At 49.9% G+C, this 12,536-nt stretch overlaps 1 long non-coding RNA gene across 4 annotated transcripts; it reads right to left on the reverse strand.

The window, feature by feature from the left end:
• Positions 1-2,040: 2,040 nt before the first annotated feature.
• On the reverse strand, positions 2,041-11,072 carry LOC125630562 (uncharacterized). 4 transcript variants are annotated; one of them, XR_007354700.2, is made up of 5 exons: positions 10,168-11,072; positions 8,517-9,159; positions 7,233-7,653; positions 7,056-7,145; positions 2,041-3,386 (listed from the first exon to the last, which is right to left on the reverse strand). It is a non-coding gene; the product is annotated as an uncharacterized LOC125630562 (long non-coding RNA). The 4 variants fall into 4 exon arrangements; XR_007354701.2 differs by having other exon boundaries at positions 8,517-8,671; positions 10,168-11,067; XR_007354702.2 differs by having other exon boundaries at positions 8,517-8,681; positions 10,168-11,067.
• Between the last annotated feature and the right edge of the window lie 1,464 nt (positions 11,073-12,536).

Genomic DNA, 12,536 nt, shown 5'->3' on the forward strand with positions numbered 1-12,536 from the left:
ATGAGGATAATTATATCACTCTACCTCTCACTATTGCTGTTAGGCTTAATCAATTAATGTCTATAAAGTGCTCTGAGATCCTTGTTTCAGAGCTGTAGCCGTGTTAGTCTGTATCAGCAAAAAAACAAGGAGTACATGTGGCACCTTAGAGACTAACAAATTTATTTGGGCATAAGCTTTCGTGGGCTAAAACCTATTTCATTGGATGCATGCAGTGGAAAATACAGTAGGAAGATATATATATACACACAGAGAACATGAAAACAATGGGTATTGCCATACGAAATGTAACGAGACCAATTAATTAAGGTGGGCTATTATCAGCAGGAGAAAAAAACCCTTTTGTAGTGATAATCAGGATGGCCCATTTCAAACAGTTGACAAGAAGGTGTGAATAACAGTAGGGGGGAAAAATTAGCTTGAGGAAATAGTTTTTACTTTGTGTAATGACCCATCCACTCCCAGTCCTCCTTCAAGCCTAATTGAATGGTGTCCAGTTTGCAAATTAATTCCAATTCTGCAGTTTCTCGTTGGAGTCTGTTTTTTTGTTGGAGAATTGCAGCTTTTAGGTCTGAAATTGAGTGATCGTTGTGTGATAGTTACTATTATATAATGTTGTAATTAACAAAAGAGAAACATACCCTGAGAACACAGAGTTCTGTAGCATCCTTGTTTAAGTAGCTATATGCAGCATATTCTGGAAACACGGACTGTAGGTGCTGAAAGATCTCTCCTTCTCCCGCACCCCATGTCTGTGTATTTTCCCATCAGATTCCCTATGCATAGACTTCTGTCCCTATCCCAGTCTGCCACGTCACAACCTTTCCCCACATTCGGATCCCTCCTAAACACTCCAATACCCACCAAATTGTTCACTTCCATTTAAAAACAACCACTCCACCACCTCCATGTTATTCCTTCCTCTGTGCTAGCCAGGGTGACCTGATCTTCCCTGTGTCTTAGGGTCTGTCTACGCAGCAACTACACACCCGCAGCTGGCCCAGGCCGGCTGACTTGGGCTTGGGTTGCAGGGTTGTTTCATTGTTGGGTAGACTTCTGGGCTCAGGCTGCAGCCTGAACTCTGGGACCCCTCCCACCTCGTAGGGCCCTCGAGCCCAGGCTCCAGCCTGAGCCCAGAAGTCTATGGCAAAGAAATAGCCCCACTAGCCCAAGTGCTGCAAACCTGAGTCAGCTGGCACAGGCCAGCCACGGGTGTCTAGTTGCTGTGTAGGCATATTCTTAGAGGACCCAGTCCTGGAAACACTTATGCACATGTGTAACTTTAAGCACATGAGCACCTACTGACTCAATGGGTCTACTCACTTGTAAAGTTATGCACACCCTTAAGTCTTTGTAGGATCGGTGCTCTTGATTTTAATCTCTCCAGCACAGGGATTGTCGTTATTTTGGTGTGTTATCCAGTTCTGAGCACACTGGCATTACTCTTATATCCCAGTTGGCAGCAGAGAGAGGACCCTGGTCCTGCCATCAGCTCTGCATGGGCAAATCTTTGCTGGGTGAAGGCATAAGTTCGCTCACTTACATTCATATCAGCTGACTGCATTTGTGTGGAAGGAGAATTTCCAGTTTGGCATTAATTCTCTTGGGTCTGCAAACACTTATGAATATGAATAGCACTACTGAGTGCAATGACACCGCTCAAGTGTTTGCAGGCTCAGGGCCTCGGATAGTATGCGAACTCCTGAGTTTAAAAATAATAAAGAGAGATGTTGGTTTCTGCATCTTCATTCAGATTAGCTCAGAAATGTGATGGTGTTAGTTGAACAATATATTCAGTTGCACTCTCACCTCACCAACCTCCTTCATGCACGCACACACACACACACACACACTCTCCCCTGGCCTTCTCCCACACAGGCTGAGAAGCTGTGGATTCCCAGACCTTTTATGGTTACTGCAGTGCACCTGCAAACAGACTTTCCTTGTTTCTCCCCTCACAATCTTATCAGCCCTTTTGCCCACGGTTATCTTACTTTTTTTTGCTGTCTGTGTTTGTGTGCATAAGAAAACAAAATGGACTGAGAAAAAAAGGCTCTTTGTTCATTCCACACATGGTGGTTGGTGGGGGTAGAGTTTACAGTGGAGAAAAGGCAATAGAAAGGATAGTTTGGTACGGAACAACACAGGTAAGTGTTACATTACTGTGATTCATTGCTGAAACTGGTTTTCAAATACTCACAGAGATGCAGAGCCCCTCAATGGGCTTTTCTTATTGCCCTGGTATCTGGCTGTTCAAAGTTGGCTGCTAATCGATCAGCCTCAAACCCCCCCCCCCTCCCCCCCAGGAGAAAGTTTTCTCCCTTTGTTTCACAGATATTATGGAGCACACATCAGGCAGCAATAGCAATGGGGATATTGCTTTCCCGGAGGTCTAACCTAGTAAGCAAACAGCGCCAGCGACCTTTTAAACATCCTTACTACTATGCAGGCAGCTGGTGTATGGTTTCATGAGCCATGGGAGCAAGGGGTAGGCTGGGTCTCCCAAGATCACAATTGGCATGGCAACATAATCAATGGTTATTTTGCAGTTGGGACAGAAAGTCCCTGCTGGCAACTTTCTGAACAGACCTGTGTTCCTAAAGATGCGCATGTCATGCACCTTTCCCGACCATCCCACATTGACTTTGGTGAAATGTCCTCTGTGATCCACCAGCACTTACCACACTACTGAGAAGGATCCTTTTCAGTTCATATATATGCTTTGGCAAGGTGGTCTGGTGCCACAATTGGGATGTGCGTGCCATCTATTGCCCCACTACAGTTAGGGAACCCCAACATGGCAACACCATCCACTATGTCTTGCATGTTGCCCAGAGTCACTACCCTTCTTCGCAGAAGTTGATTAATGGCCCTGCAGACTTGAATCACAACAGCTTCTACGGATTTACCAACTCTGAACTGATTCCCCACTGACCAGTAACAGTCTGGCATTGCAAGCTGCCATAGAGCGATCACCACTTGTTTCTCCACTGTCAAAGCAGCCCTCATTTTAGTATTGCTGCGCTTCAGGACTGGGGAAAGTTCTGCACAAAGTTCCCGGAATGTGGCCTTCCGCATTGGAAAGTTCTGGAGCCACTGCTGATCATCCCATAGCTGCATAACGATCCGGTCCCACCAGTCAGTGCTGCTTTCCCAGGGCCAGAAACGGTGCTCAACTGATGTGCGACTGCCACTGGCAACTGATCATTGTTTTGCTCTATGGCTTGCAGCAGGGCTGCTTGTGTGACATCGCAATGTTCCGCATGGCGGCTCCTGTCTTGGCTGTAGAAATACTGCAGGATAAGGTGCAAAGTGTTTGTAATGCTCACAAGAAGAGTGCACAGCTGAGTGGGGTCCGTGCTTATCTGGCTATGGCATCTGTGCCGCTAAAAGACGTGAAAAAGCCTTGGTTTGTTTGCTGTTGATCTCAGGGAGGGAGGAAAGTGCATTATGGGAGGCTAACATCATGTTCCCATTACCACCCGTAAAAATGTTTGGTCCCATGAAGCATTGCAGCCCTACCCAACATTTTCTTTTGGCTACTTGCACTGTGGGCTAGCTACCCACAGTGCAGTGCACCGTGCATCAATGCAAGCATTACTAGTTTCAGAGTAACAGCCATGTTAGTCTGTATTCGCAAAAAGAAAAGGAGTACTTGTGGCACCTTAGAGACTAACCAATTTATTTGAGCATGAGCTTTCATGAGCTACAGCTCACTTCATCGGATGCATACTGTGGAAAGTATAGCAGATCTTTTTATACACACAAAGCATGAAAAAATACCTCCTCCCACCCCACTCTCCTGCTGGTAATAGCTTATCTAAAGTGATCACTCTCCTTACAATGTGTATGATAATCAAGTTGGGCAAAACTTGATTATCATACACATGGTAAGGAGAGGTTTCAGAGGAACAGCCGTGTTAGTCTGTATTCGCAAAAAGAAAAGGAGTACTTGTGGCACCTTAGAGACTAACCAATTTATTTGAGCATGAGCTTTCGTGAGCCACAGCTCACTTCATCAGATGTGTACCGTGGAAACTGCAGCAGACTTTATATACACACAGAGAATATGAAACAAGGAGAGTAATCCAGACTCCAACAAGAAACTGTTGAATTGGAATTCATTTGCAAATTGGATACAATTAACTTAGGCTTGAATAGAGACTGGGAATGGCTAAGTCATTATGCAAGGTAACCTATTTCCCCTTGTTTTTTCCTACCCCCCCCCCCCCCCCCCCCAGACGTTCTTGTTAAACCCTGGATTTGTGCTGGAAATGGCCCACCTTGATTATCATACACATTGTAAGGAGAGTGGTCACTTTAGATAAGCTATTACCAGCAGGAGAGTGGGTTTGGGGGGGGGGGGGTGAGAAAACCTGGATTTGTGCTGGAAATGGCCCAACTTGATTATCATACACATTGTAAGGAGAGCGATCACTTTAGATAAGCTATTACCAGCAGGAGAGTGGGGTGGGAGGAGGTATTTTTTCATGCTTTGTGTGTATATAAAAAGATCTTCTACACTTTCCACAGTATGCATCCGATGAAGTGAGCTGTAGCTCACAAAAGCTTATGCTCAAATAAATTGGTTAGTCTCAAAGGTAGCATTACTAGTGAGGACGCACACCGCCGACACAGTGAGCATGGTGTGGACACACAGGATCGGAGACTTGATGTCAACGTACATAAAGTCGACTTAACTTTGTAGTGTAGACATGGCTGAAGTCTCTGAGTTTTACAAAGGGCAGTATTACAAGCTGTTTAATTTCCCTTTTTCCCTGCAAGTAAACATTCAGCAGTCACAAGAAAGCCAGTGACCAAGAAGAAATGCTCAAGACTATGGCTTCTTGCTTTGTGAACTCAAGATTCAGCACTTCACAGATAATTTATGTGGGTTTTCACCCAACCGGCGAGATTAAGTATTAGCTTCATTTTACAGATGGGTAAAATGAGAGCTGGAGTGATTTGCCCATCTCACAGAGTGTAGAGTTGAGAATAGAACCCATAAGTCCTGGCTCCCAGTCCCCTATTCTAACCACCAGCCAGTTCTAATGCATGGGGAGAGATGGGGGGAAACTGCCTGTATTATGAGTTATGCAAAGAGAAAACTGTCATGAGGAGCATACAGCGGGTAGGCTCTCAGGTTGCAAATACTTCCAAAAATACAAAGGAAGGAAATTCGTCATGATTTTGTATGATGGTGGGCAAGGAAAAATGGCCTGAAGCTAAGGTGTGGAAAGTTTGTTAGCCATTAAGACAAGGTTCTTGTCTCCATTTGAATAGACTAGCCCCAGTTAGGTGGGTATTGATTAGCAAGCATGATGTAAGACTTAATCCCACAAAGGCCGAGACGTCAGAAAGGATCTATCACAATGGCCTTTACTGGCCCTCTGAGCTTAGAGCTGAGCTGAAACTCAGCGTAATTGTGGAGGGTAGTCTCTGAGACATTGTCTAATGTAAGGAATGGAAAGCATCCATAGGTGAAGAGCCTGACCCAGAGCCCATGGAAGTCAGTGGAAATCTTTCCATTGATTGCAATGAGTTTTGGATTAGGTCCATAAATAATAAAATAAGATCTAGACGTTATTCCCTCTTGCAAAGCTACTGGAAATTTTTGAGGGATAGAGGAAAAGCAATTTACAAATGAGCATAAAGGTGGGTAGGATCCATAGTCATCAGTGGTAGTGGAACAGTTTTTATAGTGGGAGGTGCTGAAGGCATAAAGCCTGTATTTGGGTTGTTATTACTACTTCAAACCAGGGGGTGTGGCAGCACCCCCCAGTACCCCTAGTTCCAGCACCGATAGCCATCTAGTCCAACCTGCTGCCCACTTTGTGGTGGCCAAAGGGTGGGATTTTAACTGGCCTGATTCTCCAGCACTTTACACCTTGCAGAGTCTTTTACATCTGTGCAAAGTGGGTGTAAACTGCTTCTACATAGGGGTAAATGACTGCAAGATGCAACACAGCGGAGAAGCAGGCCTTACTCATTCCAAAACATGCTAGACTCCTAGGGGAACAACAGTGTGAACTATGAAAACCCACCCAGTGGGCTCTTGGCTGGGTATAAAAGCCCAGGTATTTTCATCTCCCTTAAAAAGGCCCAGCAAATCTCAGCTAGTTACCAAAAATGTATTTTTAACACAGCTGCAGTCGTATCAGATACTAACTGCAGGGCTGTTCATTTCTACAATACGGAAAAAGAAAGCACAAAACTGGTTCCAAAAATACCTGTTTAAAGACTATAGTTGCATTCCAGGAGTGGCTAGCTAACTTCTGTTCCCTCAGGAGCTTGTCTAATTGAATGTGCTGCATAATATGCTGTTAATTTGGCAGCTGTCAAAGTGAATTATAATTTTTTTAACAGTAAATGTGGGGGGCTTTTTTGCCGCAAAGAGTATATTTCCTTGGTTACCTTTGATTCGCTTTATTCGCGGGACAGATGAGGAATGGCTGCAGACATAGCGTGGGGATGATTCTTCCCCCCTTGCTCTTCCTGTGGAGTGTTACCTTAGACCCCCGACCCTACAGCCTGACCCACACATGCTGACTTTGGGGGTTTGTGCTGCTCCGGCGTCCGCCCACACAGCTCAGGTTGCAGGATCAGGACCTTAATCTGCAAGTGGTCCTACTGAGCTCAAGGAGTAGGATAGTACTTAGTGGGAGTAAAGGTGCCGGAATTGGGCTTCTTAAGAACACTTGTATTTTAATGCCTATACTCTCATTCCCAGGTGTGATCATTTAGTCCTGCACATGGCTAATTTTACCCACACAAGTAGTCACCGTGACTCCCACGGGGTGCAGGTGGATCCTGACAGAGGATCAGGGCCCTAATCAATAATACTTAGTGCTTGACAAACAATAGCCAATTAAGGCATGAGCAGGGTCACCAGCAAATCTTACTGGTTGGCCAGATCCCACTAAATATTTCAAGCTTTTGAGCTATTTTTCCTCCTCATTAAAAAAAAAAAAAAAAAAAAAATCCCTAATGATGAGTTTCATTTTCATGCCCCAGGGTACATACATTTTTATTGTGTGTGTATTAAGTGTTCATACCTGTGAGCAAGTATGAGCATTAAAATGTGTCAGTGGGACCCCATCGGGCTTGGAGACCGGTGCTAGCAGATTCCATCGCTGGACGGGTGCCTGTGAGAGGAAACACAGTTTAGTGGCTAAGGTCCAGGTGTTGGAATCAGAAGATCTAGGCCCCGCGTCCTCATTGCATTGGGGTACCTTTTAGTTGCTTCCACAATACAAAACTGCCCCGAAGCTGGTAGGTCTGGCCATTAGACCTTGGGGAATCTTGGGTGGTACAGAGCTGGCATAGCAACCCCTTCGCTAGCCCTTCTCCTGCAGCCAATGCCAGCTGCTTGGCTTGGCCCTTTGGGATCAGAGCAGCCACCACAACTGAGAGCAGTCCTCAGGCCGATGTCAGAATAGCGTAGGATCAAGGGTTAAAGACGGATTTCCACCAAACCCTTCCTGAGGGCTCCACACCACAGCTCAGGCTCTGGGCCTCGGTTTGTATTCTCTTCTCCGCCAACCCCTTGCTGTGTGGGGCTGGGTTTCCTATGCTTCAGCTTTCCCATCTGTAAAGTGGGGATAGCTCCTGGCCTCTGAGTGCCAATCTCTTAGGTGCCTGCAGCGTGTCCGGCTAGAGAGGAGAAAAGCTTTAGTGTCTTCTTAATTCTAACAGCGGCCCTAGTTAAAGCGTTAATGCCTGCGAGGCTTCGTGCCTTGTAAAATTGGACTCTTGACACGAGCAAGGATTTTTCCTTTTGACCTGATGAGAGAGGAGTTTATTACAGCCAGGTAAACTTGACATGCTCTCTTCTGCCCTGCATGCAGGATGCCAGGTGCATGGGAAGACACACAGTCCCTAGCAGGGACGAGAGCTGCGGCAATGCTTAAGGCAAGCAAATGTGAAGCTCAGCCGGCATAACATGTGGCATGACTGGGATACTAATCAATACCCATCAGCTAGGGGAGGCTCTAATTACAGGAGATCAGGAGCAGCTAAAAAATTAGGGGGGGACCAGTCTAGTCTGTATTTCCAAACAGTCTCTGGGCATCAGAGTTCCCATGCTACAAGCAAAGGATTTCTGCCACTGCATAGATGAGCTTAATCCAATGTTCACTCACAAAAAGACATGAGGGCCATTCCTCGGCTGGTGTGAATTTAGAGGGAGCCCTCCAATTCCACAGCAGTCAATGGAGCTCCAGTTACATTAGGTGAGGGTCTGGCCATTGGATCTTAATTGCCACTGGGCTGATGGGGGGCTGCTCACGTATTACTGTGGCTCTCTGGCAATGTACACTGGTAAATTCTGGCCCCTTCTCAGGCTCAGGTGGGCCACCCCGATCTAGTCTGACCTCCTGCGTAACACAGGCCAGAGAACTTTCCCAAAATAACTCCTAGAGCAGAGCTTTTAGGAAAACACCCAATCTTGATTTAAAAACTGTCAGTGATGGAGAATCCACCGTGACCCTTGGTAAATTGTTCCAATGATGAATTACTCTGCAGTTAAAGATGTGTCTTATTTCCAGTCTGTATTTGCCTAGATTCAGCTGCCAGCCGTTGGATTACGGAGTAGGTTGCAGATAGCTCTCTGTAGAGGAGTTCGAGATGGGTGTCAGTCATGGTTCTAGTCAATCTCTTGAACCTCTGGAATCTGTAACAAACTATGAACCATTTATCGAAACATCTATTAATCAGTTATTAACCGGTCGTGAGCTACTATCAATGTAGCCTTCCTATCACATGGGCCTCTCTTTGGGGGCAATGGAGTTGCAGGAGTTTATTATACCACAGATAAGTTTGGCCCAGTGTGTCCAATCATCTCACTCCTTTTCCATAGAGGCCACCCCCTCAATTGTTCAGGTTTTACGCCCCACCCAAGCTCTGTGACTCCTTTAAGCCACTTCTCCAAAATGGCATCAGGACAGAGTCTGAGAAAGGAGCAGCAGAGACATGATTTGTCAGTCAGCTTACTTGACTATTTTTCTCATGCTGTGGTTCATTAAATCCTGTACTTGCCTTGTGCCAGCAGTCGTGACATTAGGAGCAGCCTCAGGATAAGTGGGCTCAACTTCCTATACATGTTCTATCATCTCCAAAAGCCATCCCTCACCTCAGATACCTGGCCATGGCCATTGTTTCCTAAATAATGAATCAGGTTTGCATTGGTTAATGGAATGAGAAACTAAACCCCACCAGGGAATTTCTGCCTCCTTCTACTGCATCTACTGTCTCTCATGCTTTGAAAAGCGATAGGCCTCTTAGCTCAGACAAAACAGTAACAACTAAATTACACAGTGGCATTTTACAGAGCCATTTACCAGGCCACCTGACTGTGGGAATCGCAGTTTAAGCTGCTCCGTACCATGTGATTACCAGATTAAAGACCAGGGAGAATGAAATGCTAAGCTTTGGCCTGCCAACTGCGCCCGTACCTGACAATGGCTCTGTTGATACACGTGTGGGGCTAACAGGCTATAATTGGCCATTGATGCAGCTTGAGTGACAGGTCTTAAAAATTAGCTTGGGGAAAAAGGCAACAAACTGTAAATGTTGGAGTCTCCCACCTGCAAACACAGAAGCCAGCTCTCAGATAGCAATTTTCAAGCCCCACCATTTCTTCCTCTGAGAGAGTCTTAAACCATATTTGATTTTTTCCTCCCCTTGCAAAAGAACAAGACCCCCCCCCCCGACTCGACAATTGCATTTGCACGGGCAGACCCATGCGATGCTCCAGTGACTCAGTGGGGCGCCATGTGGCTGCTTGGCTCCTCCCACACCGTCAGGCACGGACGTTTGCATGGCCCCTCACCGCCCAGCGCAAAGTGGTGGTGCTACTCGACAGGGTTTTGAGCATGAGCCTCGCCCCAATAACCAAACCAAAGACAAAAGGCTCAGGGTGCTGGGGTGGGGGGTGCTTGTGTGTGTCTCCCCTTCCCCCCCCCCAACACCCTGAATAAAGACCTCCCTATGGATTCACTACACTACAGGTTTGTCACGTCTCCAGGACCAGGGCTGCTACTCCATTCACTGGTCTATCTTGCTTGGGGAGTATTTTTGCCTTTCTGAGAAGAAGCCTCGCTCTTTCAGTTGCTGTGGCCAAAGCCCTTAAACGTACCTCCCCCTCAGTCAGCCGCCAGAGGTACTTACCGGCAGATGGCTGCCAGGCTGCTCCGCTCTAAGAGCATTTGTGTGCCGTCTGGGGATTTGCCACAACTCTGCTGCAGGAGTAAAATCCTGCCCGCTTTAGCCGGCAACAGAAAACCGCTGCTTGCCAGGCCAGGCCAGGCCTTCGCGCACGTCAGCCGGACGCCTGCCCTTTGCACCACAGCTGCACCTGCCCGCTGGAATTTCCACATTGCCGCTGGTCCGGGGGTGGGCAAACTTTTTGGCCTGAGGGCCACATCTGGGTGGGGAAATTGCACGCAGGGCCATGAATCTAGGGCAGGGGGTTGGGGTGTGGGCTGTGGGGGTGGGGGTGCAGGAAGGGGCTCAGGGCAGGAGGGGTGGTGTAGTGTGGGAGGGGGCTCAGGGCAGGGGTTTGGGGTGTGGGGTGCGGCAGGGGTGCAGAAGGGGGCACAGGGCAGGGGGTTGGGAAGCAGGAGGAGTCCGGCAGGGGGGTTGGGGTGCAGGGGGCATGTGGGGTGCAGAAGGGGATTCAGGGCAGGGGGTTGGGGTGCGGGGTGTGCTGTGCAGGAGGGGGCTCAGGGCAAGGGGTTGGGGTGCAGGAGGGGTGGTGTAGTGTGGGAGGGGGCTCAGGGCAGGGGTTTGGGGTGCGGCAGGGGTGCAGAAGGGGGCACAGGCAGGGGGTTGGGAAGCAGGAGGAGTCCGGCAGGGGGGTTGGGGTGCAGGGGGCATGTGGGGTGCAGAAGGGGATTCAGGGCAGGGGGGTTGGGGTGCGGGGTGTGCTGTGCAGGAGGGGGCTCAGGGCAAGGGGTTGGGGTGCAGGGTGCTGGAGGTGGCTCAGGGCAAGGGGGTTGGGGGTGCAAGAGCGGTGTGGTGTGCAGGAGGGGGCTCAGGGCAAGGGGTTGGGAGTGCGGCGTGCGGGAGGGGGGGCTCAGGGCAGGGGGTTGGGAGTGCGGCGTGCGGGAGGGGGGCTCAGGGCAGGGGGTTGGCGTGCAGGAGGGGTTTGGGATGTGGGGTCCGGCCTGGTGCCTCTTACCTTGAGCGGCTCCGGGGTGGCAGCAGCGTGCAGCGAGGCTAAGGCAGGCTCCCTGCCTGCCCTGGCCCTGCGTGGCTCCCAGAAGCAGCCCGCAGCACATCCCTGGGGTCGGGGTGGGGTGGGGGCGGGGAGGCAGAGGGCGCCACATGCTGCCCTTGCCTGCAGGTACCTCCCCCGAAGCTCCCATTGGCCGTGGTTCCCTGCTCCTGGCCAATGGGAGCTGGGTGGGGCCCCATGGAAGGGGTGGAGTAGGGCCGGGGTGCGGTGCGGGGGGTCGAGCACCCCCGGGACAGTGGGGAAGTCTGCGCTTAGAGACCAGCTGGTGACTGAGGGGCCGTCTGCCCTGGAGCTGGGAGGGCTAATTTCCAGCTCAAGGAGGCAGCTAAACGCCAGCTCTGATGCAGCTGGTGCGCTATTAGAAGGACTGGGGTACTAGCCGCCTGCCCCCTCAGCTAAGGGGGCGGAACCACTGAGTCCAGGCTACTCGTGATTACGGGGGACAGCAAGAGAGAAAACTGGATGCGGAGTGGGGGGCAAAGGTTGATAATGAGGGCTCCAGAGGGGGACACGGAGCAGAGAACCTCAGGCGGAGCCCCCTGCTCCTCAAAGGCATCTAAGGAGCCAGTGGACGCCGCCCAGGGGGTCCATGCCCACAGACGTGATCTGAGAAGGGAATGGATGTAGACCCCCCCATAGTTGCAGAGCATGCCCCCATCCAGCTTCCTCCTTGGAGCGATGGATGGCTGCCGTGGCCAGCGCCCCGAGGAGATTGACGAGGAGGTCCCATGAGTGCGTGGGGCCATGGATGGGGTGCGGGTAGAGCAGGAAGGGTGGGGAAAAGTGCAGCCAGAACCTAAGGAAGAGGTTCTGGAAGAGCCGGAAGAGGGGCTACAACCGGATGTACTCTTCAGGGTCTCCCTCTCTTCGCGCAGAAGGGGCAAGTGTTGAGGGAGATCATGAACCCTGCCAAGTACACACCCATGCTCATGGCTCCATGAAGGAGACACCCACTAATATCCCTGGCAGGCTGTGGGACCAGAGTGGCATACGGACTGGCCCCCAAGGGTTCCTCGCCCTCCTCAGGTGGCAGGACGGGACATGCGGCCGGGGAAGTGGATGGTACAAAGCACGAGCGTGCACAGAGGTGCAGTTTGGAGGCAGGCTGGCTGGCGTTCAGCTGGCTCCGGTTGCGCATCGTTTTCAGCCAAGGAGGCTCACGGGGCAGGCGCCCAAGGACAAGGTCTGAAGGGCCAGGGGCGAGAGGGTAGCTTCGTCCTGTAGGCCTCACTCAAGGAAGGCAAGGCTTGGATGAGTTTGGCGCTGCGTTTGGGGTGGGAATCTGAGGGTTGTCCATTGT

Source organism: Caretta caretta, chromosome 1, assembly GCF_965140235.1.
Source record: "Caretta caretta isolate rCarCar2 chromosome 1, rCarCar1.hap1, whole genome shotgun sequence".
In the NCBI taxonomy this organism is placed as follows: Eukaryota; Metazoa; Chordata; order Testudines; family Cheloniidae; genus Caretta; species Caretta caretta.